The sequence below is a fragment of the Neolamprologus multifasciatus genome, chromosome 5 (assembly GCF_963576455.1).
Source record: "Neolamprologus multifasciatus chromosome 5, fNeoMul1.2, whole genome shotgun sequence".
In the NCBI taxonomy this organism is placed as follows: Eukaryota; Metazoa; Chordata; class Actinopteri; order Cichliformes; family Cichlidae; genus Neolamprologus; species Neolamprologus multifasciatus.
Genome location: NC_140443.1, coordinates 29,846,753 through 29,873,184, shown reverse-complemented (window position 1 = coordinate 29,873,184; position 26,432 = coordinate 29,846,753). Strand labels below are relative to the sequence as shown.

The following is a 26,432-nucleotide window of genomic DNA, read 5'->3' as shown; positions in this document are numbered from 1 at the left end:
AGAAACCCTGCTCAGAGGACATCGTGGTTATTTCACAGTGGCCTTTACTCCTGAAGCAGCCAAGGGACCAATCCAGAGCTGGGCTGGCAATCGATCATACTGAAACAGGATGTGAAAAGAAATTTAAATTCCTAATTGGAAATTGTATATATTCTGTTGATAACCTCTTCAAAATACCCTACACTTGTTTAATTGCAACCTGCTGACATTTTCTCTTGGGTGATTTCTCTGTTTTATCCCACTTTCTTCAATCAGGCATCAATTAACAGCGCTGGGATGGAGTTCATCAACCTTGTGTTGCAAAGAGTGCAGCGCACGACCCCATTTTACTAAAGGCGTAATCACTGCACCATTACCTCACTGTGACCGCTGCACCCACACAAAACCTCATAATGCCTTCCTATCAGCTCAGACAGAACATAAAGCACCACACAGGATAGGAGCTATGCCCAGTTTTTCAACCATGAAGCGATTAATAGGCACCTATACCCTTTTACTGTGGTTCACACTGAGCAAAAAGGTCAATCACATTCATGAGAAAAATGCTGTAGATGAATGTCTGCATTTAATGAACATCATATGGCGTTAAGATCACTGTAACCCTCTCTTGTGCAGTCAGAAATCATTAAAAATAGATGGGGAGCAAAGCCAATTCGTGGTGTACATAAAATGGCCAGTAAATTCATAGGGTAAGCCGACAAGAGAGGCACAGGGACACTGCATTTCTTTCACATAAAGAGTGGAGAAACGCACTGTTTTACTGCTGTAGAAATTCAGTTTAGTCGGTCCTATAGTGTAGTGGTTTACACATTTACTTAACAAACAAAGGATCCATGGTTCAATTCTAGAAGGAGACGTCTTGTTCAAAAAAAGTCTGTCAAATCAAACATGTGAAGCTACCTGCTGTGGCAAGCCTTTGTGGATAAGGGAGCACCTGAAAGAAATGTGATTCCTACACTGTAGCTCATAGAGTGTAAGAGATAAGACTTCAAACAGAACCACCAACACCTATCCAGCGTTTATCACAGACTAGTGATGAGATAGTCGGTGTCATCGTGTGTTTTGTAAGCTCCTTTTTAAACACAGCTGTGATTAATATCTATTAAAGCAATTATCTTAACGGCAGGAAACTGGGGATGGGAAAAAAAGAAGAGGGCCCTTTGTGGAACTTTGCATTCAGCTGAATGCGCCTTTCAGCACCATCGCCCCAGATTGCTTAAGTTAGATGAGTGGTTATGCAAGTGGGCTAAAGGGATTTTTTTCAAGTGTGGACCTACACACACACACTTTTGTCACAGGCAGCAACTTCCTTAAAAATAAAAAGTGGGCTTCCCAGCTAGCTGATGGAAGCTGACACACAGCAAAAGAATGAGCTGCCTCTGTTGTTACTATAAAGCTTGGCCGGAGTGCCGAGTGGCCTCAGTGTGCGTGGGGCCGCAGGTTGGCACACTCACAGGAGGCTTTATTGGGGTGCCGTCCTGAGCGTCAGGCAGCATGCCCGATGTTGACAAAGCCTGGTATCGCCTGCTGTCAGCCCATTCTGTGTGCACCCGGCGGAAAGAATCAATTAGGCCGTGGTCACAACAGAGCACTTTAATATTTGACTTTTAATCAGTGGGCAGAAGGCAGGATGGTGCATGGAAGCAAGCCGGGAGTTTCTGTCTTGCTGATGTGGAAAATGAGGGTCAGGAAAATGCTCCAAGACCCCTGCTGTGTGCATCAAATATCCTAGGGTGGATGTAAGAAACCTGCACCCACCACTGGCTAATCCAAAGCGGTTAGGGAAAAATATCCTTTTGTCACACACACGATATCAAAAGCACCTTATGCAATCAGCTGCAAGGAATAGTGGAGATATATCAAACAACTTTGTTCGTAAACAACCAGAACTCTGTGGAAAGGACACTGGTTTAAGAGGAGAGGCTGAATTGATGAGGTCTTCATTCAGCGAATGAACTGTACCTTTGAAGAGTTTCTCTAGCAGACTTTTGGTTTTTATCCTGCACTGCCGAAGGCTCTCTCTACCAGGAAGAAGAGGAGGAAGAAAGAGAGAGGTGAATGCTGTCCTCAAACTAGGGGTTTGAAGTGGAGATCAGTCCTCAAACAGAATATTTTAGCAAAGGCACATCATTCACCTGTCTGCTCTTGCTAGTGTCACAGAAACATAAAGCTATATCAGAGCTGAGCTGCCTTAAATCGTCTGTCAATACAAGTTTCATAGTGAGGCATATTGTCTTCACAAACAAAACAGTAAACTATTGCATGTATATTAGGAGGCCTTTGTAGCAGTTGTTTGTTAACCAGAAAGGAGAACTGCCCTGCATGCTGATGTTTTTGCAAGTGGTAATGAGACAGCTGTACACAGCTGTGCAAATAATATACCCACATGTACAGAGAGCAGTTTCTTCTGCAGCTATCCAACTGTTCACACAGAATGACTCTGATCATAGCAGCAGCTCGACTATGTTACTGGAAATCAGGACAAAGTAACAGTGACACATCTAACAACTAATTTAAAGCATAAAATGTGTCCAGTCCTATCATTACTTGTTTAGATAATACATTAATCTAACCCAAAGCCACAGGGGATGGAGGTGATTTTTCATAAAAAGTCTACGCTTTATAACCAGCTTATTAGTCTCACCTCACCCAACACTCTACAGCATTCATGTCACTCTTTTTTTCCTATTCATAACTACCATTTCTATTGATGAGGGTCCATCTGCTGTGGCCAGCAACCAAAACACCCACAGATTTCTTTCATCATGATGTCCCTCTCTGCAGAAGCAATAACAACCATGCCTTTATTTGTGCAGAACCAAGTGGTAATCACTGGCATTCAGATCAAATGAGCTGATGTGATTCTGGGACTGGCTGAAGCAACGTGATGTCTTTGGAAGAGATGATTTCATCCCCATTGTAGGGAATAAAGTGTTGACACTAACCGTAACCTGCAGTTTTCTCAGGAATAAGGAGAATCCATGGTAACGGGAAAAGGTAATAAGTCAGTCCCTGACTTATTTCTGAAGATGAAGGTGTGATACCCAAAAAGTACAAAATCAGATAACCAGAAAAGACCAAATCTGTGTGATTTGATTTCGCGAAGAAACGTAAAGACATGCACCGATCCACATCTTTAGAAACCTATCTGTGGGAAAGAGACAAAACTCCATCCACGGGGATGTTAACAGATGGAAAATTCTCTTTGAGAGGTGAACATCCTTACCTTCTTTTCTAAACAAGCTGCCAAAGATGTTCTCTCCCACAGAAATCAGCCTCTCACTGCCAAATCCTGTAAGCAAACACAAAGTCCAGAGTGGTTGAATACTTGGACCATATGTTACTTCAGTTTAGAAGCTCAAACAAAGCCAGAATATTCCATATTGTTGCCACTGCATTATTTTTTTAACAAATATTTTTTTAATGCTTGACCCCAGCTTGATTTGTTCCTCTCCACCCTAAAAAAATGCCATTAAGTACTCTGTCTAGATGCCACTCTGAAATGCTACTCTTCTTTCACACATAGCCCAATGACTGAGAACATCTGGTGTACACATGGTATTCAAACAAGATAGTCCATGCATGATGGATGTTGTGACGCCTGAGGAAGCAGGCAATAGTTCAGGAGGTGGTTTAATTAGACCTGTACCAGAATATAAATGATCTGATTTTAACATAATTACCTCTTACTCTCTGGGACACTTTTAGCAATAGTGATAACAACCCGTTTGCCTTCATAACACTATGGAATTGCTGCTAAATTTCAGCCAGGCAAACTATGAAATCTTTATACTAGGTGTCAGAAGCAGTGGAGCTACAGAAAAATAGCTTTTTTCACCCTCCTCTTTCCATCAAGCTGCCGTCTAACACTATCTACATGTCTTCAAATGTCTCCAGTTGTGATCTTGTAAGCTGCAAGGTCTTGTTTGGTGTCTGTCTGTGAAGACATGCTGACAGGAATGGAGCTGTCTGATCCCTGTTCTGATTGGACAGGTGTCAGTGTCCAGCATGTAAACATCTGAGGCAAGCCAAAACCAACTTCGACATCTCCATAACACTCTGTGAAATCTTTGATGAGGTGTCTTGCACACGCAGAGTGGTGATGTGCATATGCACGTGCACACACACACGCACACACACAAAACCCTAGCCATTTGGTATGTGAAGCATAGCTAAGAATATGCTGGAAAGCTCACTGTCATCTCGCTGCCAAGGCACGTCTCTGACCCCAGCTGCTCCCTGCCCAAGCCAGCACTCCTAGCTACTCATGGGCATCAAAGAGAGGTGAGTCTGTGCACCTGTGCCTGTTTATCTGTCCATCTAAAAGTGTGTAGTAGTCATACAAGTAACCGGAATAGGCATTTAAAGCTAAGAATTTCAGTGATGTGACAACACAAAACATCAGAGGCATTATTTATTTTGACAGGATTTTATGTGGCGAAAAATGATATCCACATACATTCGCAGAACTCAGCAGACACAGCAGGCTGCAAATGAGATAAAGAAGTGACAGATTTAATAAAAAAAATAAGCACAGAGGGAGATGAGGGAAGGAGGGGATTGGAACAGGCCAAGGGTGACAAGGAAGCACGACAAGCGTGGCAACTGAGAGAAAATGTGACACCTGGCCTTGTCCTTGATGTGAATAAGAGAATGATACATCAAAACGTGACACGGCAGAAAGATGGCTATTACCCAGGCAATGGCAAGATGAAGAGGAAGATACTATTTTTAGCAGTGGAGTAAAAATACACCAGGGGTTCGCTTAATATTCCTTTCTGTGAAGAGAATTTCAGGTTCTTGCCAGTTTTACACCAAAACAGTAAAGACATTTTGAAGCAAATATTGACAAATATAAGCTACGAGCTGACTTCATCCTCCAGATAAGCTGGAATGAGCTGTCTTTTTACAGTGATCCTGATCACGTTTGACTGTGAGGGCAAATAACTGGAAGCCTGAGGCAATGTTTTTTTGATTAGTTGCGTTCTTCATTGAGAGGCGACTGATTGATGTCAGGACTGAAACTTCAGTTCTGGCTCCATTGATCCCTTACCCTCACTCCTATCTCTTCTCCAATTAAGAGTTCACAAAGCCACCACTTCTAATGAATACCACCTTCCTGCCAACATCTTAATGTTGCATTCACAGCGCTGTCTGCTTCCTCACTCCAACTGTGGTTAATGCACAATCACTTGAGCGATAATGACAGAATTGATCTAGAGGTGCGATGAGGTAGATTTGTAGGGGACGGGAGGAGTGGGGGAGGATCAAGGTTAGTTAAGAAATCCCACAGTTCTTTAAACAAGCCTCGGGCAGACAGTGCAAATCTTTGTACATCACTTGGAATCAATTGCTTCACCAGCAGCCAGATTTTAAGGATTAGAACGAATTGAGCTACTTTGGGATGTAGAAATCTGGGATGCGTCTGGGTGTCAGGCGAGGAAGATCAAAAGATTCATTAGATGAGAATTAGATCAAACACACTCAAAGTTGTGAGGACAGACGTGGAGGAGTGTGTAAGAGTGAGAGTGGTCGACATGAGAGAAATAGAAATCCAGACACACAAGCCAAAAAGCTGTCTGACTCTGAGTCTATTTAATTGCCAGGTACATACTGATACAAAGAATCTGCCTGTCTGCCTGCCTTTCTCACTCCAGAGCTGTTGGCACACCAATCTCTTGATCTGCCACCTTGGGGTGAAGCCAGAAAAAAAAAACACTTCAGTCACAGGTCAGTTGTGCCCCAGTGCACCCGGGCTTAAATCTGTAATCCCAGTGCTTTGGTGGAGTGAGAAAATCCAATTTCAGAGATCTGTAATTCCATAAACCTTATTTGGCACAACAATGACTGCTACACCCTGAGGGAGAGGCACGAGGGAGGGGTGAGGGTGCGCAACGAGGTGGGAAAATGCAGTTGTGACTTAAACACAGGGATGGAGAGAGGGCGAAGAACACAGAAACTGAGATTAAGGTAGAGCTAGAGTGTAGCAAATCAGGGAAATGAAGAAGACAGAAGCGTTCTGGCTCAGCTGAACATCTGATAAGTTACCATGACCAGGTACAACATGATGAAATGGATGACACATTGAAATTTGCTGGGTAAAATCTTCAACTTTCAGTATTTCCATTTGGAATCTTCACTGCTGCTGAACTCATTGTTCCTGATTTAACAAAGACTTAAAGAATATCCCACATTTGTCATAGCTTTTTGTTTCATTTTCTCTCTCTTTAAAATTTATTCATTTCTTCTTTGCTTTAAATCATATTTGAGCCTTTGTCAAACGAGATCACACAGCGCTCATTATGCCTATCAGCACTCTGATCAGTTCAATCTATTATTTTGTAATGTACTGGAGTTCAAAGTAACACTACACTGTAATCATATTTTATCTGTCTGCAACACAGTAATGTAAGACATTATATTTCCTAAGAAGAGCAATCACATTATAATTATGAATGTAACAATTTTGTCCCTACTTGCATTACTTAGGTTCTTTAATTATCTCAGTAATGGGAGACAGAAAAACCCCCAAATGCGTCTTGTGAATAATCCATGATTTAAGTCCATGTGGGACACAGGAACATCATAATAGACCAATCAGCTGAGAAATGGAGACATGCACATCAAAACTGTTGCACAAAAAGAAAAAAATGCGCACAGGACAGAAGCAACTATTCATTTCTGTGAACAGGACATCAAAAGCCAACAAGCTCCTGGAGTGGATGCAACATGCTAACACAACTCTATTAACAAAAACTCAGCGTATTCTGCTCCCAACCAAGCATCCAAAGCTTGCTTTTTTAATCAACAGCTGTGTGACCTTTTTTATTTTTTTTATTTTTTATAAATGACCAATAATGTGTAATACACCATTAATCCAGCACTGGTAGCAGTCTGCTTTACATCAGTAAGCCATGACTGGCTTGGCAGAGCTGAAATGGGAAGCGACCATAATGACAAGAAGAGAGCAGCCTGCAGCAGTGACAGTGGAGCCTTTGGGCAAAGAAAAAACTGGAGATACCAAGAAAAAGTTTCCTAAAGAAAATCCAAACAAACCAAAAACCTCAGTGTTCAGAGGAAGAGTGGGAGTTGAAAATATTGATCGACTGTGAGGCATGTGTCCTGAGCACAGTGCCTGAACAGGGCAGGAGGGTTTGAGAGATGTTTTGTACAGTATATATAAATTCCACAAGAGAAAATAATATATTTTAGTCGGTTTGGGCCGGTGTGTCCTACCATCATCTCTGCATCCTGTATTCATTTAATCATAACATCAATGGGCCATTTAGTCTGCTGTTATCTGAGTGCTCTCATTGATTGTTTGCCTAAATTCAGGAGAGTGGGGTGTGTCTGTTTGTTTTGTCTTACTAATGGACATCATCTCAGCACACACCTCAGAGCAAAGCTGAGAGCAGGCAGCAGAGGAGCCACAGCTATAGAAAACAGAAGCACATGCTTGGATGAGAGGAATATACATCAGAGATTAATCAATAAAAAAAACTCTTCAATGCCATTCATGAAGGACGCAGGTGGAGAAAATGCAGATGAAAGCAATTACGACAATAATTACATCTGCGCTGATAAGATTTCGCTTCTCAGACGGAAAAAAAGAGGTGAGAAAAATGGCTTTGAACTTGAGTCAGATATTGGCTGTGTTCTGAAATCTCCCAATCACTGCTCTTAGCAACCGCAGTTAATTCTGTCATAAATTATTCACAACTGTAACAAAACTGTTGCAAAAGGCCACAGATAACCCCGGGATTTAAAAGCTGATTAGAGGAGCAGATTGCGGAGCACGGATTTAATACAAAATTCACAGATATAGGAGGGCTTTAGTGACATCGCTGCTGTTTGATATTGCAAGTGAGAAGGGGCCTCCAGCCGCTGTCTCTCCTGAGACAGATAGGCCAGTGAAGCCTGTACTCTGTGGCCAGCAGGGTATAATTACATTTCCCCGTGGGGGCACCTCCGCCGCAGCAGCTCAGCCATATAGAGGGAAGAGATTGAAATCTGATTGCATTCGCACACAAAAGTCGAATGGCTTTCCACACATAAACAGTGGGAATTGCATCTGCACACAGCGCACACTTATCCGACGCGACACAGGCACAAACACGGAGAAAGAACTACACCGATGTACTTCACCAGTGTGCTCCTATCAGTCCTGGACTGTGCTTCTTTCTCATTGTGCTTTCAGAGAGGAGTGTCTGAGATGCTTCATTCAAGGAGTCCTTCTGCCTTTCTTCCATTTTAGCTGAGAGGAGCAGAAGCTCTCAGATTTACATACTGATCTCCTGGTGCCGCCTCAGCAGGACCTGTTAACAGCAGCTTATAGACACAGATGAACAGGGATTCACGTGGGCACTACTTATTGTCTGGATAAAGAGGGTCTCTGTGCTCTTCAGTGAGAAGTACAACCCTAGATTGCTGGTTAAAACTTGAAAACATATTTCCTATAAAACATGAAGCAGTGTTTTACTTGAAAATCTCTGAATACAGTCGTATACACCCAACATATTCATCAAGCCCAATATATAATTAATGCCACAGCCGATATATCACAAGGTCTAAGTGCATCTTTTCGTCTCACGTGTCGGTATACGTTAGGTTTTTGTTTTCCCACCCCCTCCTTTCTGCCTCTTTTCAGTGGACTATGTTATGTTTAAACAGCCAATTTTGCCATTAATTAATCATTCTAAAAGAAATGCTGAGTGCACAAGTAGAGGCTATAGAATAACAACAATGTTTAACCGCAAATGCCATAAGACTGACTTTACTATGGCTGCCCTCTGGTTTACACAACCAAAACAGGAGGAGTAGCTCTTTTGTTCTCCTCAGTATCTATTGGTAGCTTACCCCAGGTAGCTGAATTGCTGGATGATGCAACCACAACAGTAGCTGTGACAACTCTACCTGACAATAGAAAATGAGCCCCATTCCTCCGTCGGGGGAGATAAAAAGAAAATAAAAAGAGAAGAAGGTGGCGAGTGTTAGGGACCAAAAACAAGAGCAAACCTCGGGCCGGCATGCACTTTTTTAACAAGAGATTTAAACAGGAAATTTATATGGTATTATTTCTACTATATCAGTAAGTAACACAGTCTGTTTAGTTATTAGGCTTAAACAAGTGTGTTATTCAGTGTTGCGTTTCTAACAGTGGCACTGAGGAGGATTGTGGGGGAAGTTTCTCTTGTCACTTTAATGGCAGCCCAGTGAGTTTATCTGTCATTCTAAGTGAAGATATGCCTAAAAACAAAAGGAGCGGGAACATTTTAGCTACAGACTGTGTAGGAAATGTAAGGGGCCAGGAAATGGAGCAGGTGAAGTAAACCATCGCATACAGAGGGTTGAATGAAGCTAATGGGTGACATTAGCTTTACGACCCTCTAATCTAACCACCCTGTGTATAACCACAAAAGGTCAAGGTGGCAATAAAAAGAGCAGACACCAGCGCTGCTCCAGTCGCCCGTGGGCCCTCAGAGCCCATCCTGCAGTGTCACCTTGGCTGCTGTCACCGATATCTGCCACCTGTCACCACTCTGCCCCCGTGCCCAGGGATGAGGCTGCGCTGACAATAGGTTTGTCGATAGCGCTTCCTCCCCAGAGTGAAGATGGGGGAACGTGTCCTCTGTTTTCATCAACAGCTTGAGTCAAGCGTGTGGGATTAACATACAATACATATTCATGCTGCTGTCTCACTTTGACACTAGCCTCACATCGCTAGTTCTCCTGCACATTTTCAAGCCATTTTTACAAATTGCGTGTCAAGAACCCCATTTTTGCCGGGAGCCCCACATGGCCTCTTATGTATTCACAACACGGCCGCTGCAAACAACATCAACAGGTCTCAAGGTCGTCACTCCCACTGATTGTGCCTGTTTTTGTGTGTGTGTGTGGAATTCATGTGTCTAAGAAAGAGTGTGTGAACAAAAGAACAAAACTAAGAGGAAAATGGCTGATGGTTGACTGCTCTGCATGTGCTGGGTGTGCATGAGCACAAATTTTGCACTGAACGTGCAATCGCTACATGTCTGCAATTAAGTCAGCACAAATAAGCGACTGTAATTTCACATTACATTAGTGAGTGTAACCCTGCAATTACTGCTTAGTGTGTGCAAACATAAATATGAACAAAACATCATGTAGGTGTGTGCATGTGCACGAGAGTAAGTGTATAGCATAAAGATGGAGTCTTTATGCTATACACCCCGGGGATTAGCCGACAGGTAGAATAAATAGGAGCATCCTCCTTCAGTCCACTGGCATCTTAGTGTGAAAAGAGGCCAGTTGATGTGGGGGTTAGAGCTTCCATGGCAGAGTGCGTTGTGATAAATAATGAATGCTTTAAGAACAGATCTCTGAAGCTTCTTGACTTTCCGTCCATTCCTCCATCTTTGCATTTGTTCATCCCATATCACTACAAAGAACACGGGACGTTCAGCAGTCTCTGTCATAAATATTGCAGCCACTAGGTCAGTCCTCATCCCCTGACTCTGTTGCTCTTAACCATCACCACTTGGTGGTGACACAGCCTTTTGACCCATAAAGACGTTAAAACAGTGATACGAGTACATTCACAGGGACCAGACTAAAGCTGTGCAGGTTCTTACGGGAGTGGCAGCGGCTGCATTTAAATGGCGATTCAAGAACGAAGGAGTCCGTTTGCAAATTAAGGTTTACTCAGTGTAAAGCATTCAAAATTGGACTGGTCTTTTTTTGGGAAAAAGTTCAGATTTTCACTCTGATTTTACACCACACAGTATTCAGCAACAGTCAGGATTATATTTGGCTGAGTAAATACAAAGCAATGAAAGCATTTCTCAAAACACCACACTGGGAAATATGAGGACAAAGAGAAGTTTATAAATAGGATGTAACACCAAGACAGACGAAATAACAGTAAAAGCTGCACTGACTTGTTTCAGTGAATAAAGTAGACACTTGCAGATTCTCAGCACAGCTGCTGTTAAAGCTACTTCTCGGTGGCATATTATAAGGCATACTGAAACATGACAAACACTTTTAGAGACAATCGCTTAAAAACCAAATTAAAGCCCCCAAACTACCAACTTGTTCCACCAAATAAACAGCAGCTTATCCCCTTACTGCTCCGATTCAAAGCCAGATACTCCAGTGCATCCGATGAACAGTCCCATCTCTCTTACCACAATAAGCAGTGCCGTTAGCGACTCCACGCATAAATCTCAGAGGCGAACAGAATGGATCAGAGCATTCAAGTGTAAACTAGGGCAAAGCTCCAGCACTGTACCTTCTAGATACGCTACTCTGAAAGCAAGTCCTGTGGAAGAACAAGCAATCACATACTGAGGGATACACATGCTGTCCCCAGTCATCTATGACAAATGCACACACAGGCACAGATAAAAATGCACACACCTGTTTGGCCAGTCAAGTACCATCCAGTTTCGTCTGGTCCGGTCAGATCGGGTCCGCTGTACTAGCAGAGCGAGGAGATCGTCTCACCCCACACACAGCCTGGTGCAGACAGCTCACTGTTATAGATGCACTGACAAGTGAAAGGAGGGAGGCGTGGTTTCACATGAGATAAATAAAAGAGGGAGGGAAAAAGGGAGGAGAGAGGCTCCCTCAATCTACAATTCAATTTCACCCTCGCTCCCTTTCTCAGCAGCATTTTTGTCCACTTCTTTTGGAATATTGTTGTTGTTATTCGAGCACGTCTTTTCCGTCTTCCTACCTGGCTGTTACCCATTAGTTTTAGCTGTGCTTCTGCTCTCTTTCTTCCTGTTGGGTCTGATTCACAGGGCAGTAATGCTTGTGGGCATTGTGTGTGTGCATATATATCCGTGTGTGTGTGCCTGTGTGCACGCATCCACGCAAGACAGTGAACCAGGGCAGCTCCGGCCATCTGTTGGAGCCTGGGAGCTTCACCTATTCACAGTCTCATAAAGGCAGAGGCACACAGAGGAAAAAGAGAGAAAAGAATGGGAGGGAACAGAGGATCAATCTTAGTGCTGCAGGGTTGAGGAGGAAAAGGCACAGCCTGGCACACACACCATATCTATCAGACTGGCACCTCTGAGGAGAGCTGGCGTGGGCACGCCTGCTCACTGGGTCGAAGCAGCACAGGGGATTTGGCTCGCAGTGCATGGGCATGCAGATAGAAAAGAAACCCACACCACAATCAATTTATATACAAGCACACAGAAGGGATACATGGGAGAGTTCACACACTCAGAAATCCTCCAAACTGATTCTCTTTCTGACAAAACAAACAGGATCAATCAAGATGGATAATCCTACAAGCTCACAGAGACAAGGGGATAGAGGGCTGGGGATAATTCTAACAACCCGCACGGAAAGTCTGCCCCGAGTCCTTCCATCACAGCAGAGCTAAAGCAGGCGTTTTCCTGCTCAGTTGAAGCCTGGTATTTCTCCTGAGTGCCGGTGTCACTTCCTATCCCTGACCAGGAAAGAGAGGTGCAGCGGAGGGTGGCAGAGGGTGGAGGCATTCATCATTGTCTCCACCAGCCATCCCATGATGGATGCGCCTGTTTATCCCTCTCTGCAGGTTATTTAGATCCAGTCACAGCCAGAAAGATTAGTGATGGAAAACCTCTGCACCTCTTTGCCTCCCCTCCCAAACCATCTAATCAATAACACTCTTATCAATTATCTGCATTTTGAGGTATTTCTCCATGGAAATTCGAAGCAGTGAGAGAAAGAGAGATTAATTGTCCACCCCCTCCTAGCGTTTTCAATTACATCGTCTGCAATGGATCATCTATCTGTCACTTTGTCATACTTAGGCTATTTGTGTCGCTGCAAAGAGATGAAACCGTGCTGTTTTGGAAAAATAATAAATAAATGAATCAAACAGTATTTTTCCGGCCATGACTGTCCTTTTGGAGATGAAGAACAAACAATTTAGAGCGAGGGATTTGCATGCCATTTGAGGATGAAGGAAATTATGTTTCCTGCTTCCACATAAGATTCATTCAACACTAATCCTGATTAAAAAACACATTCAAAAGCATTGTCACACAAGCCAATTGGAAGCATAAGCCCTTTGTAAAAATGGATTAGGCTGCTCTAATATTTTTCATAATAATCTTAAAACAAAATATACTTCTGTAAAATTATTTATTTCTTCAATATATGCATATGAGATTTTGTCTGCGACTCTGGGACTGCTTACATAAAGGAGCCATCTAGCTGCTCTTACATGCCGAATTACAAACAATGCCCCAGAGATAGCCATGTTTTTCCTGAACGGTGCAGACATGCCAACACAGCAGCCCAGTGACACCACTTCAGCACATGCTTAATTGATGCCCACTCTCCGTCTCTGCTGCCTCCTCTCACGCACTCTTAAGCTGTGCCATCCTACCAACTTATAACTTCATGCAAATCAACAGACATGTAAACCATGAATATCGTGGATAATGCACAGACAGAGTAAATTCTCTATCTAAACAAAGGTGACTTCTTTCAGTCCAACTGCGTTCGAAGAAAGTTCCACAGAGGCGAGGAAGAAAAGACACGGAAAGAAATGGAAAGACTAAAATACGATGCGAAGAAAGACAATAAATGTCTTTATGCTGACACAGAGAAAATTCAGCACAGGAAGGGTCCAGACAGCGGGGAACACGTTTTACATTTCTGTTTTCTGCTTCATTTGACACAAAGTGGGAAAGGCCTTGTGCACAACCTTTGCATGATAAGGTGGGGCAGGTGCATAAATAAAAATGAATGATTTCACTTCTGATAGAACAAAAAGACAGCTCTGTTCTATCATGCTGAGATCTTGTCCTTGGCTGTGAGTGTGCTTTTACAAATGAGTTCGTTTCCTTTCTGCACTGTGTGCGCCAGGCTGATAAAAATATTCCAGCTGGCTACATGACGAGGGGAGGACTCGGTGCAAATGAAGCAGACCCTCTTACTGCCTTCTCTTCACCCGCGCTCTCTATCTTTGAGAGCTCTACTCCTATTATTTTCTTGGTAAGGGCCACTTGGTTCGAGGCTGACTTCTCTTCACCACCACTATCACCCTGGCCTCTGTGCATTTATGAATCCCTGGTTGATCTGAGGGTGTTTACAAGTAGGTCCTGTGCATTGAGACAGCACTACATCACCACAGCCACATTATGATGAGAAACAGAGAGAAAACAGCAAGAAAAAGAAGAGAGGAACCCAGGAGCTGACTACATGGGGACTTCAGGACACAAGATTGACAGAACTGAGGATGAGAGAAGTTCTCCTAAAAAACAAAATAAAAAAAACACGACTGCAGCTATAATAGTAAACCTCCAAGCACACAGCTTCAGAGGCAGGGAACCAAATTACCCAGTCTATCATCCTCCTTAGCTTGCATAGGCTTAAACATAATAAAAATCCTAAGAATACAAGACCTTGAAAGAAACACTGTGCACACACATCAGAGCATTAAACATATGTATGACCAGGGGCTAACTCTTTTAACTTACTGCAAATACAAATAGTGTAAAGAATCACATTCTGCAGCTGTGCTCATTGCTCCCGGATGTTTCCTCGGTGCATGTTTCTGTGGCACAGAAGGTCGTCACAACAGCAGAATAGATTAGCTGACTTAGCCCTACATCATTACATCCCTCCATGCCACACATCGCCCTGTCATGTCCAATGTAATTTCCTCTTATTTATTTCATCCTTCCTGTCACTGCCACATCACACGCTCCCACTGAAAATATAAATAGTTCATAAGTCTGTTATGAGCGGCCATTGTTTTCTAGTGCCGAGTTCCATACCCTGAGGTGATGTTATAATTCATTTATGAATGTCCCACAAATCTGAATGGTACAATTAAAAAGAACAGAGGCTTCAGCAAAGTCCTCAGTGCAGATTTTAAATTTAATTGCTAAGCGTTTGGTTATTTCACACTGAAGAAAGTCTGAATAAGACCAACTAAATGCTCTGCAATAAAATATAAAATCTACAAGAGAACAACTGTGGGAAAGCCTTTGTCTCCCTTTGTTCGACAAGAACTACAGATTTCATTCTAGTTTTTAGGTCGTACACAGAACTCTCAAAACGTCAAGGACAAATAACAACAAACACAGACACACAAAGGAAAGCAAAAGTTAAAAAATGGTGTCCTGGTTGAACAGGTTTGATTATCCGTGTAGACATGGAAAACATTTATCTAGTTACCAACAATATAAGATATGCCTTTGTCTGGCAGTTCGAAATATTTTGGAAAAGACTGTCGTACCTAAGCAGTAGCTTGCTATTGTTCTTGTTAGTACAAAATAGTACACTCCATTGATTTGTCGACCTGCCAAAACAGTGTGCTGTCAACATTACTACATGGTGTACTAACACATAGTAATTAGAATTGGGACACCCTGCCAGGCTTGCTAACCGAGCCCATGTTATGTGATCATCAGCCAGCAGGGGGAGGCGAACTCAGGGCTTCATGGAATAAATCTTCCGCTGTGCATCGAGAGTATAAAAGAACCCAAATGCATTACTTGAAGGTGGGAAAGGCAACTGAACTGATTGAAAATGCTCAAATGGTGCTTATGCTAAAACTGAATCCCCATTTTTCCGTATTCCTCGTGTACCTGCATAATGTTTTTTTTCACTCATAAACCCAAGTTTATATAATTAAGGAAACAGAAAGTCAAAAACTGTGCATTTCTCTTTCTTTATGTGATACTCTATATTTTCACTGGCTATTTGGTGTTTGTGTGCAACAGGCATGGAGTGAGTGAGTCAACAAAGTAAACATACTTTTGAATGATTCATTTTCTTTGCCAGTATGACTAAAGGCAGCGTTGTCAGGTATGTGTACTCCCTTTTGCTCTAAATGTTTAAGCACACAGCTTTCAGTTTCTACTATATTATGTTTTTAACCTCTTCATATTTTTCCCATAGTACAGTTTAGCTGCCCGTACATTTATCAATGTTTGAAATCAGTCAGATGCTGCCAACACCATCCTTCTCATGTGAAAGTGCAGGGAAACTTGTTGACTTAGTGAAATGATGACCAGTTTTGTGTGACTGCTTATCCTGACTGCAGATGTTGCAGTAAATGAATCCCGAATATGCAAGACATGTTGGTTATGTTGGTTATGTTATTTTGTAATAGAGTATCAGCTGTTATCAGATTTTTAAGACAGATACAGGTACCAGTATTTGGTGATTTAAACTGATATATCAACAAAGACTTTTTTTTACTAAGATAATAATATTATTCTGCTGCTACAAAAAGTTGTGGATTACTCGTTTACACTGTAAACTCTTTGTTACAGTTTTGTCAACTGGAAATTGCAGAGTGCATTCTGGTGGATGAACTACACAATGCCAGCACACTTGCACTGTTGCACACTTTGTTTGATGCAGGGGGATACAATTATTGCAAGACATAAGCAATACACAAGAATAAGTTTCAAAGCACAGAGCAGTGCATGCACTTCCTATGTTTGTCTTTTTATTTTTAATTTTCATTTATTGGCTGTCATAAATGCAGATACTGACATCTGCTCGGCATCAATGCGGTTAGCTCGTTAGCGCCGTCCAGCCCCACGCACGGGGCGATCCACGCTAACTCGCCAACGGAGATTTGCCACGTTAATGCGGTTAGGGCGTTAATGTCATTTTAACGAAATTAACGCTGACAGCACTAGTTTTAATATGGGGATACGGCATCTGTTCTTGCTCATGAAGATATCGCCAGAATATAGCAGACAAGGATGACTAGTGGTGAAGGCTGAGCCCTTTCAAGGGATTTGGTGGGAGGCAAACAATGAAGGCAAATACACTCTGGCAACCAGGCAGGAGGCCAGAAGTAAAGATGAAGACACTATAGGATCCAGGCAGGAGGCCAACAGAAAAGATGGAACCACTCTGAAGGCCATGTAGGTGGCCTACTGAGAAGGAAAGACCTCAAAGGTGGGTGCTCTGGACACTAAAGATCAGAGTACTACTAGACAGACACACGTTCCCTAGCTAGGTGTTCAGCCAACGCTACAGGAAGAATAGGTGAAGGCTACGGCAAATGTTAGGTCAGTCGCGTCAGCAGATATTTATACATTTATGAAACCTTGACATTACTGAACCACCTTTTCTAGTGTGTGCTCTCTTCAAAATGGACTCCTGAGAACAACTGTAGGTGGAATCAGGCATGAGGTTTGCAATTATAGGGAGTGGTCGAGGCAGGAGGTTAGAAGTCCCAACATACTCAGGATCTAGAAGTGACAGGTGGCTCACCAGTTAGTGGCTAGCTACCTGGGAAACTTGAGCAGGGTGGTGTGGAAACAGAGGCAGCTTAACCATCTGGATTGTTTCAGAAACTAGATCAGCCATTGGGAAGAAGCAGGGACAGGCAACAGGCTGGAAGCTGGTGCAGGCAGTAGGCTACTGGGCCACTAGCTAGCCAAGTCAGGAAGAGGCTTGAGGATGTTTTTTTTACTACTAGGCACATGATAATCTTAGCTTGAAGACTACTAGAAGACTTGCCAGCGCTTCTCTGCTTACAAATTCAAATAAACAAACAAAAATAAATCAATTCCACTATATTATGGATGAATAAGTCCATAGGTCCACGGTTCAGCATGGACCTGTGGACTTATTTATGCTAAAGTTCAACCAGAGGACATTGCTTACTCAACTTTTTTGAACTTTTCAGAAAAGAAAAAAAGATTTAGGATGTGGAAATAGAAACAAAACAGTCTAAAAGAGAATGGTCTACACATTTACACAGTGAGACAAAAACAAAACTAACAACAACAGCAAGTGGAAGGTGAAAACACAAAAAATCCAAAAACACCTGACAGGAAGAAACAAGGGAATACAAAATGAAAATGGTTCCTGTGGTTGACTACTGACAGTACAAAGATGATCCAGCAACAAGGGGGGATCAGCAAGTGGTATATAAACAGAGAACCCTGGTGGGAAAATAAAGACAGCAAGCACAACAGAATGACATGAATGAAGGTGAGCGCTTCCAAACACACACACAAACATGACACGTCTTTGGAATCCAAAGTTTGGTTTTGCAAATCTCAACCTTTGAAACTATTTGTGGCATAATTACTACATGCATGTAGATATGCTGAAAGAATCCATTACCTTTGCATTGGAAACAGGCTTTTGGAAGTAACCAAATTGAAGCTGAGAAATAAATAAAAATCCTGAGTGGAAGAGCTCCCTTGTAGAGAATCATTAGGTTTCTTTCCGTAATATTGTAGAGTCTTTGTTCTATAGTGTCTTGTGACCTGAGAAAACTTGTATGGTGAACTTGTGATATATAAATAAAAATGAAAAGAAATAAATTGGAAATTTTATGATGAAGGAAAAAGCCAAAAAACACAAAACAACCCCCCCACAAACAAATCTAAGCTAACTTAGAGTCTCCAGGCCTTTAAACACCTCGAGTGTTTATAGGTTCACAGTAAAGGAAAGTGTTGCAAAAAGTGGACGACAGATTTTCTCATTCATGTGTACAGAAGCAAACACTAAGCTACACATTTCGTTCCCATCCGTGCATGTGCAGCAGCAGCGCAGCGGCTAGGGAACTGTTAGCAGACTGTGGGATCCGCAGATCAAAGAGTGGCCCCCCGTCGAGGTCTGCGGTCCCAAGGAACACAAGCCGATATGGACCACAGCCAGCATTCACATCTCCAGCTAATTAACCGAAACCTCTTTGATGTTATTTGCATTCCTAATGTACAACACTCAGAGTAATATCTGCCACACATATTAAATAAGAAGTGCTTGTGGGTTTAACTAACAAGACACCCCAGTGTTTTTAGCACAAATACATTTGTAATCACTTTAAAATGATGTGAGGGCGGCTCCACAGAGGAGCTGAATTACTAAGAAATGGGTGAATTTTACAATATAATTAAATGAACATTTTTTATGAACTTGCTCGCTACATATTCTCAGATCTTTATTTGGAGACACGTCGCATCACAAACCCACTCTACTTGCACACCTGTTGTAACACAAAACAATGCGTACACTCAGTCACACGGGACTCTCACCATTTGTTGGAATTTCAAGTACCTTGAAGTATCCTTGTAATCTGTGCACTCACTGTAGTGGAGGAATGACCTGAATTATAAAGCCAGCAGCTTTAAATGGCTATGATTAGCAAGCAGGCGTGTTGGGTGTCTTCAATAGTTAATTACTTGTTTGCACCAGAGTAGACCTCACATCTTTTTTGTATGGCTCTCTGTGTGTGCAAACAAACACTGGCTGGCGTGCAATAAGGAGCTGTCAGGGTGTGGGGAAGGGCTTGGTGTAAGGACTCACATCACAAGGCGAGGGCAACACTGCTGGGAGCTTTCCCCTAATGTGTGAGTATGTTTATTACTTTTTTATAGCACTAAATGTTTCAAAATCATTAGAAAACTTCTGCGCGCTCTTCTTCAAGAGGCTAATTTGGGCTCTGATGTTCTCTTTGTGGTTTAGATTTTGCAGTTATGTAACTGTACGGTTTATGGTTAAAAGCCTTCACTGCCTGTGTTTACATGAGCACACATCTAACAGCAGAGACAAATGGGAATTGAGCTGCAGCAATCTCGCGGCATATGGACCATTTGCTGCCAGCTAGCTACGGCAGAATGACACCTGTACAGCACACTGTGATAACACAGCCGCCGTCATCTCCTTCCAATGTGCCCTGAAGAAGAAATGTTTGGCATATATCCTTTTCTTATCACCGCCCTCTGGCCACTGCTCCACTGCTGCCCTAAAACAGCCCTGTAAGCAGACTAAAGACAAGTGGGAGGATGAAGTAGCACCTTTCTCTCCCCCATGAGAAATGAAATGATGAATTGTGTAAAATCTTATTTGGCACCTAATATTAAAAGTCGAAGATTAAGCCAGCAAAGCAAAATGCAGAAAAGAGCTGATGCAGACAGAGCAGAGGAGGGCCCATTAGAGGAACGCTCCTGTCTGTCTTTCTGTCCAGCTGGGTGACACCTCGCCCCTTAATGAGCTGTCTGAAGTCAAACAGGAGAAATACCAACACAATAAATTACCAGCCTCATCCCTCCCTGTTTGCCTTCACTCAGATATGGCTGAGTAATCGTACTATCTGGACCTGAATTGTCCAGAATGAGATTCTGTCAAATCACATTCTACAATCCACGGGTCCATTTGCATAACTACATTTGATGTTTCCAGCAATACTGGTGACATGTTTTTCTTCAGTTAATTAGATTTTGGAATTACTTTTCCGAAAGGGAAGAGAAAAATATTGCCATTTGGAAGTGACAAGATAAAATTGTGTATATGGATAATTGCGTGGCAGTGTTGGAATTAGAGCTGGAGAGAGAAGGTATTTTTTGCAGTTGTGAGCTAATACTCTATTCCAATTTCAGTCTGTTTAGCATGCACGCTCTGAACTGTTCCCTCTGACACGGCAAACCTCATTAAGATAGAGCAAAGTAATTCACTTGAGAACGAGAGCTAATTCTTCATATCTTTTTTTCTTCTTCTTAGAGATATAGAGACAAACTAGAATTTTTAGTGAGTACACACACTTGAAGGTAGCGCTCTCTCCTCAGCTCTTATCACAACACATTTACCACAGATCAAAGAGAAAAGGGAGAAGATGTAACCTTCAGCTACATTTGAACTGGTGCTGGTGGAAACAGACGAGACTGAGCCCTTGTATGTCGAGCTTACTCTGGAAAAAACTGTCAAATAGAATGGACGTCTGAGCTGCATGAGACCAGTCTATGTGTGAATCTATTCCTGCTGATAAAGCACAGCTAACCTTTAGGAAGCACATGTGGAGGAGAAGGCAGGAGAGCAAATGGATAAGAAGAATAGGTGCAAGAGAGAAAGAAGGAGTGAGAGAAAAGAAAGGGACAATGCTGGGCCTGCAATGGGCAGACATCCATTAACCAAGCGCTCAGCATGGGATATGGCATTTACCAAGAACAGCCAAATGCCATGGCAATTAATCAGGGCCTTGAATGCCAGCTGTATCAATACCCCTTGTAGCATTATGGCCGCACTTGTGCAGGAGTGCAACACACACACACACACACACCTGAAAAAAGACCTACATATATATTTTCTGTGTTTTCATGAGAAAGAAAACTGTGTAGATTTAGTGCTGTGGCTTGTCTCTAACCTTTATATTATCGCAAACTAGGACACACACAGAGAAATGGAATAAATACATCACTTACACAATCACAGTGTAAGGCCTGGGAGATGGCACACATTTTACTCTGCAGGGAGTTGCAAATTGCTTTTGAATAACCAAGGTCTAATTGACAGGAAAAGAATACGCTGTCACTTCGCTGGTGCGACTGTCATTAACACATTTTTCATTTTGTACATGCTCCAAGGCATTATTGTTTTGTTGGCCCCCAATCCTTCCCTGGTGCAGTGAATATGTTTTAAAATGGTTGTGAGCAGAATGTTAGCTACACAACACTCCCCGAGGGGAACAAAACACAAGAACAATCGGCTCATTAGTAGCAGAAACACTTCAAACTACAATATGGCTGGAATACACTCAGAGGAGAGACAAAGTCAGCGAGGGAAGAGCACAGATGGATGGATAGGAGGGACAGGGGGAGATAAAGGCACACCAGCAGAGGAGCAGAAACATTATGTTCGACACACAGAGAGCTTAGTGTGCACAAGAGAAATCTACCGTTGCGATGAGGACGACTCCCGAACGTGAAGAGATTTGGGAGGGAGGTCTTATAATTAGATTACAGTAATCCAGTTAAGTGCTACCTGTTATACTGCATGTTTATACTGAGTTTAATATAAAGCAGTAATCACTTTATGCTCTCTGGAAGGTACGCAAAGGTATTTTCATATGGAAATGAGAATTTAGATAGCGAAAGCGTGCTCTTTGAAACAGTCTATCTCAAGTCTACACAAGTATTTAGCTCGTAGTAACAATGAAAGACAAGACCTTTGTTTGATTTACTATAGCAGAAAAAAGCACAGCTGCTATTGGAGACTCTTTTCTTTTATCCCAGCGAGTCATAACAATGCATCAGTGCGCCAGCATGCACAATATCAGAAATCTTTAACTGAAACAGCTCAAAAGAGTTTAGACCTATTAGTTCCTATCCATGCTGCACACAAACTCCGCTGAGGTTTTTGAGCATGTAGGTCACACTGGAGAAGTATCAAGATAAAGTATCCTTAAAATAGAATTGTCACCATTCGTTCCAGTCAAGCTGCAGTTTACATCTATGTTTCTACAGACTTGTGTAGAGAGGACCGTCAAAGACTTTAGGGTCTAATTAGGTGTGAAACTTGAACATTATCTCCCTTTCTGTTTCTAAGTTATGATGCTGAAAATTATGTTTTATGGACAACGTTAAAATGTCTAATTAGCTCGTCCATGAGTCCAGTTGAATGTTTATGCCAGAAAAAACAAGCTATACATGTTCATATGGAAGTATGAATGTCAGTCTACTACTGTCCCACGTATAAAAGAAAGGGAGAATGCACTGAATGCAATGATCCAGCTTCATTAGAAAAAGAAAAAAAAAACAACCAAAAAAAGACTAAATTTAAAAACCTCGTCGTCAAATTGCAGTTAGGTTATCTTGCAATATTTTCAAATCACATCATATACTTTGACATTAGCGAGAGGCTACAGTTTTAAGAAGAAAAACATAATGTACAGTCGCTGTACTTCAGCCAGGTACACACTGAGACACTGCCTGTTTAACCGAGTGTTTGCACTTGAAGAATTACCTCTACCCTCTTTATAGTCAGTTGTAATTACAAGCTGGTGTGAAGATAGTCCCTAAAGTGATACCAAAGATTTATACTTTAACACTCCGAAAGGGGACCAGTACTCATTAGAAATCTTACAAAATATTGAGTAAGCACATCAGCTTCTCTGAGGATCTGAATTCTTCCCCTTGCAACCAATATCTGTAATCTGGGCTTCCCTACCTTTTGAATGATTCCATCTGCCAGCCTTGTTTCTCCCCTGTGAAGACCTCTGTCATGCAGAGCTTCTTCTCTTTAACAAGTGTGCCTATAAAAAGAATAACAGTATAATTCAGAGCTTTTTGAAGGACCTTAATGTGACAGCTGCACTGAGACATGGATGTCCCAGATACCCCAAACAACTGTCCGAGCCATATCGCTGACCTGAGTCTGGGTTCTGTGTGAAAGGGAGAGGCAGATGGAGAAAGGATGGGAGAAACAGTGGGAGTATTTGACAGACACCAGCCTGTCTCTTTCCATGCTAGCTGTCTTGCAGCAATATGGAGGGAGGCTGAAACAGTTCTCGGGGTCTCTAATGTTTTGTTCAAAGATTAGAGTTAGCTAATATTTTCCGGGACACATCATTTATAATTCATTCAGTTTATTGAATCTCTCAAACATCACTCGCAGTCTATTAATATCACATTCACAGCTTGATGAAAGTGTTCTCCTGCATGACATAACTGCAAACACAAGCAGTTTGTATTCATTGTTTGTTAGTCTAACAAAGATAAGATTTATAGACCAGCAGCAGGCAAACACTGGCTCCAAGGGCAAGTACTGCCATCGAATAAAAGCTGATGATCTCGCTGTTGTGCATCATGACTGTGTTTGTGTATATGACTTGCATTAAACCCAAAACAGGTTGCTGTGTAAATAGCATGGTGGAGGAATAACAGCATCTTATTTTAATTAAAGCATAAAGGAAACAGTTCACTGACTGCTGAGTGTGGTAACCTATTAACTGCCCTTTAAGTCTCCTAGTGCAACACAACGTGCGTCTATGAGTTGTTTTACTAAATAAACACAAAATTGGTGACTCATGCAGCTAAAAAAAAGGGTAAAAAAAAAACCCTCAGATACAAGCCTAAAAGATCACTTTTATGTGATTTATTCCTAAAACAAAGCAAAACAAACCTAGCTAAAGCACTCATTGCTGAGAAAGCACACACACTGTGAACTTTACCGACCACTTCTTTAGGTATACATGCAGCTGGGATGAAGCATAATCTAAATATGAATTTAGCTTGTAAAACATGAGCAGTTTATTAAGGAGACAACAGGGCCTGCTACCGGTTTCATGATATGGTTATGGCAAAAAAAAAAATCTAAATCAAAAACGAAAGCATACTTTTCGTTGGCTTCTTATATATTTAGTATTTATTTTCTCCTACAAATATACTACATTGACATACCTAACGGTCACATCCTCACTGCCCGGTGTTGTCGACCTGACGTGGGCTAGCATTATCTTGCAGCGACCTCTACCGACTATTACCAACATCGTCTTATAGTGGAAAAAGAGCAAATAGTTATGTGTCGCTTCTGTTTTTCTTGACAATAAATGATGTATATACATATATATATATATATATATATATTGTATGTGTATCGTCGGTTTTATCGTATTAAAGTATTGCCGTCGAGTAAAATGTGGACTAGCTAAGTGCTGAGTGCGGCTATAAGTGGATAACTGTTCAACACACAGCACACTGTCAGGATCTCTTGACACGTCGTGTTTAGATACCCACCTGACACACAAGATGGCGCCACCAGCTTTAGTGTGCTACTTTCACAACAGGCAGGCAGGAGTTGCTGTGGTGTACTTTCACCTGGTAGGACTGACTGAAAGGCGTCAAATTATCTGCGTATTTCTTAAAAAAATAAAATAAAATAATCTAAACTGTAGCTGGCTGCGGGGGTGAACTCCAGATTTGAGGTGGGTGGGATAATCTAGCATACTAACTTAATCCCTTCACATCCCCCTTTTCCAAATACATCCTCCATCCTCCTCCGTCTACATGAACCCCAGCAGTTTCCTTATCCTTTAAATGTTAATTAAATGCTTCAAATGCCATTTTCTGTGCATTAAGATTACAAAATGTCACAGAACAAAACAACACACACGCTCTTAATGTTTAACATTAGGAGCGTGTGGCACATATACCATATTGATGGCAGGGGAGGAGGGGGGAAAAGGGGCCTTTAGCATTTCAGGCAAGTCAGGGAAATCCTTCAGCTGTTTTCCTGATCATCAGCAGTGCTGAGCTGGATCGCTATAGAGACCTAAGCAGCTCATCTGTCACCTCAATGCATAGTTGTGCTGTCACTGGAGAATAATCTCCTACCTCTTTTCATGATTTATAAAAACTGGAATAAGTCACACAAAATATGAGTGAACTCAGCTAAAAAGGCTGAAACATGACATCAACATCTGACATTTATTGCCTGGAGGCCTGAATGTGTGTGTGTGTGTGTGTGTGTGTGTGTGTGTGTGTGTGTGTGTGTGTGTGTGTGTGTGGAGGGTACGGGGACAATATGCTTGGATTACACAAGCTCATCCAAGAGCCATGGGAGAGAAGGAGAAAGAGGGGCGCAGCAATAACCTGTGGATCACTTCTCCCTGAGTCAACATCAAGACTCTCTGTTTATTTTTCATTATTTCCCAGAGGCACTGAGCTCCTGGAAGAGAGGCCTCATACGCACTGACAACATCTCATCCGAACTGGAGCCTCTATCTTAACGGCCCTATTTTTAGCGTTGAAAACTGCTGCAACTCTGAGGAGAAAATGACAGCTTTTCTCTTTGTGTTAGCTGCCGTTTTTCTCACAGATATAACAAAGGCTTCGCAGATATAACAACAGGCTGCACCCCGGGAGACGAGCCTATCATCTGTTTAAGTATCGCTCTGAGAATTGTTTTTGTTTTTAGCAATAGAGCTGTTATTACAGTGAGTCTGACACAGGTGAAATTACCACGAGTGAAGAGAGAGACGCGGTTACTGCAGATAGCAGATCATTCAGGACGCCATAACACAGCCGTAAAATAGCCCTGTTAAAGCAGTGTGTTACAAACCGAGTTAACACAACCACCGCAGCACCTTTAGCAGTCACTGTGGCTGACTGGTTTGGCAAATGGTGCCACACATGCGCAAAAAAAGATCAATCAGATTTTCTACAATAACCTGTTCTGACATGAACACTATGGAGTTTTACAGTAACAAGTCACTTATCACTGAGAGTGTTCTGGTCCGCTTCTAACCTGACAGGGCATGAATGCTAACATTTTCGTTTTGAGCTAATTCCCACAGTCAGTTCCAGGAGGACCTTTGGTCACGTGTGTCAAGTGAATTCATTTTTTACATGACTGTATTCAGGAACCAGGTCTGTAGAAGGTCAGTATTTACATAAAAAAATGTAATTTAATCTTTTAAATGTCATTGTAGTCACCACAAAAAAGCAGTCAGACAACAGAAGCACTTTCACTTTGAAGTATTGTCTTGTTGTTGTTTGCTTTGACGAAATTTAATGTAATTTGAGGACTAGCGAGCTTGAAATGATACGCTTGGTTATTGCATTAGCATTAAAGGCTAAAAGATGACGATGCTACAGTATCCAGACAAATCAGTGGCAGTGCACCTTGTACAGAAAGAAACGCACATTTCTTTTCATTTTAAGCCAGTAAAAAGTCAACATCTGTGA

At 42.0% G+C, this 26,432-nt stretch overlaps 1 protein-coding gene across 8 annotated transcripts in view; it reads right to left on the bottom strand.

The window, feature by feature from the left end:
* sulf2a (sulfatase 2a) overlaps positions 1 to 24,391 on the bottom strand; it is a 49,498-nt gene extending 25,107 nt beyond the window's left edge. The window contains exons 1-4 of one of the 8 annotated variants that reach the window (XM_085161297.1): positions 24,147 to 24,391; positions 22,915 to 22,999; positions 3,227 to 3,292; positions 1,963 to 2,021 (exon numbers count right to left, since the gene is read on the bottom strand). The gene's annotated coding sequence lies outside the window, so the exon portion shown is untranslated. The other 7 variants (XM_085161294.1, XM_085161293.1, XM_085161292.1 and 4 more) reach the window with 7 other exon arrangements.
* Between the last annotated feature and the right edge of the window lie 2,041 nt (positions 24,392 to 26,432).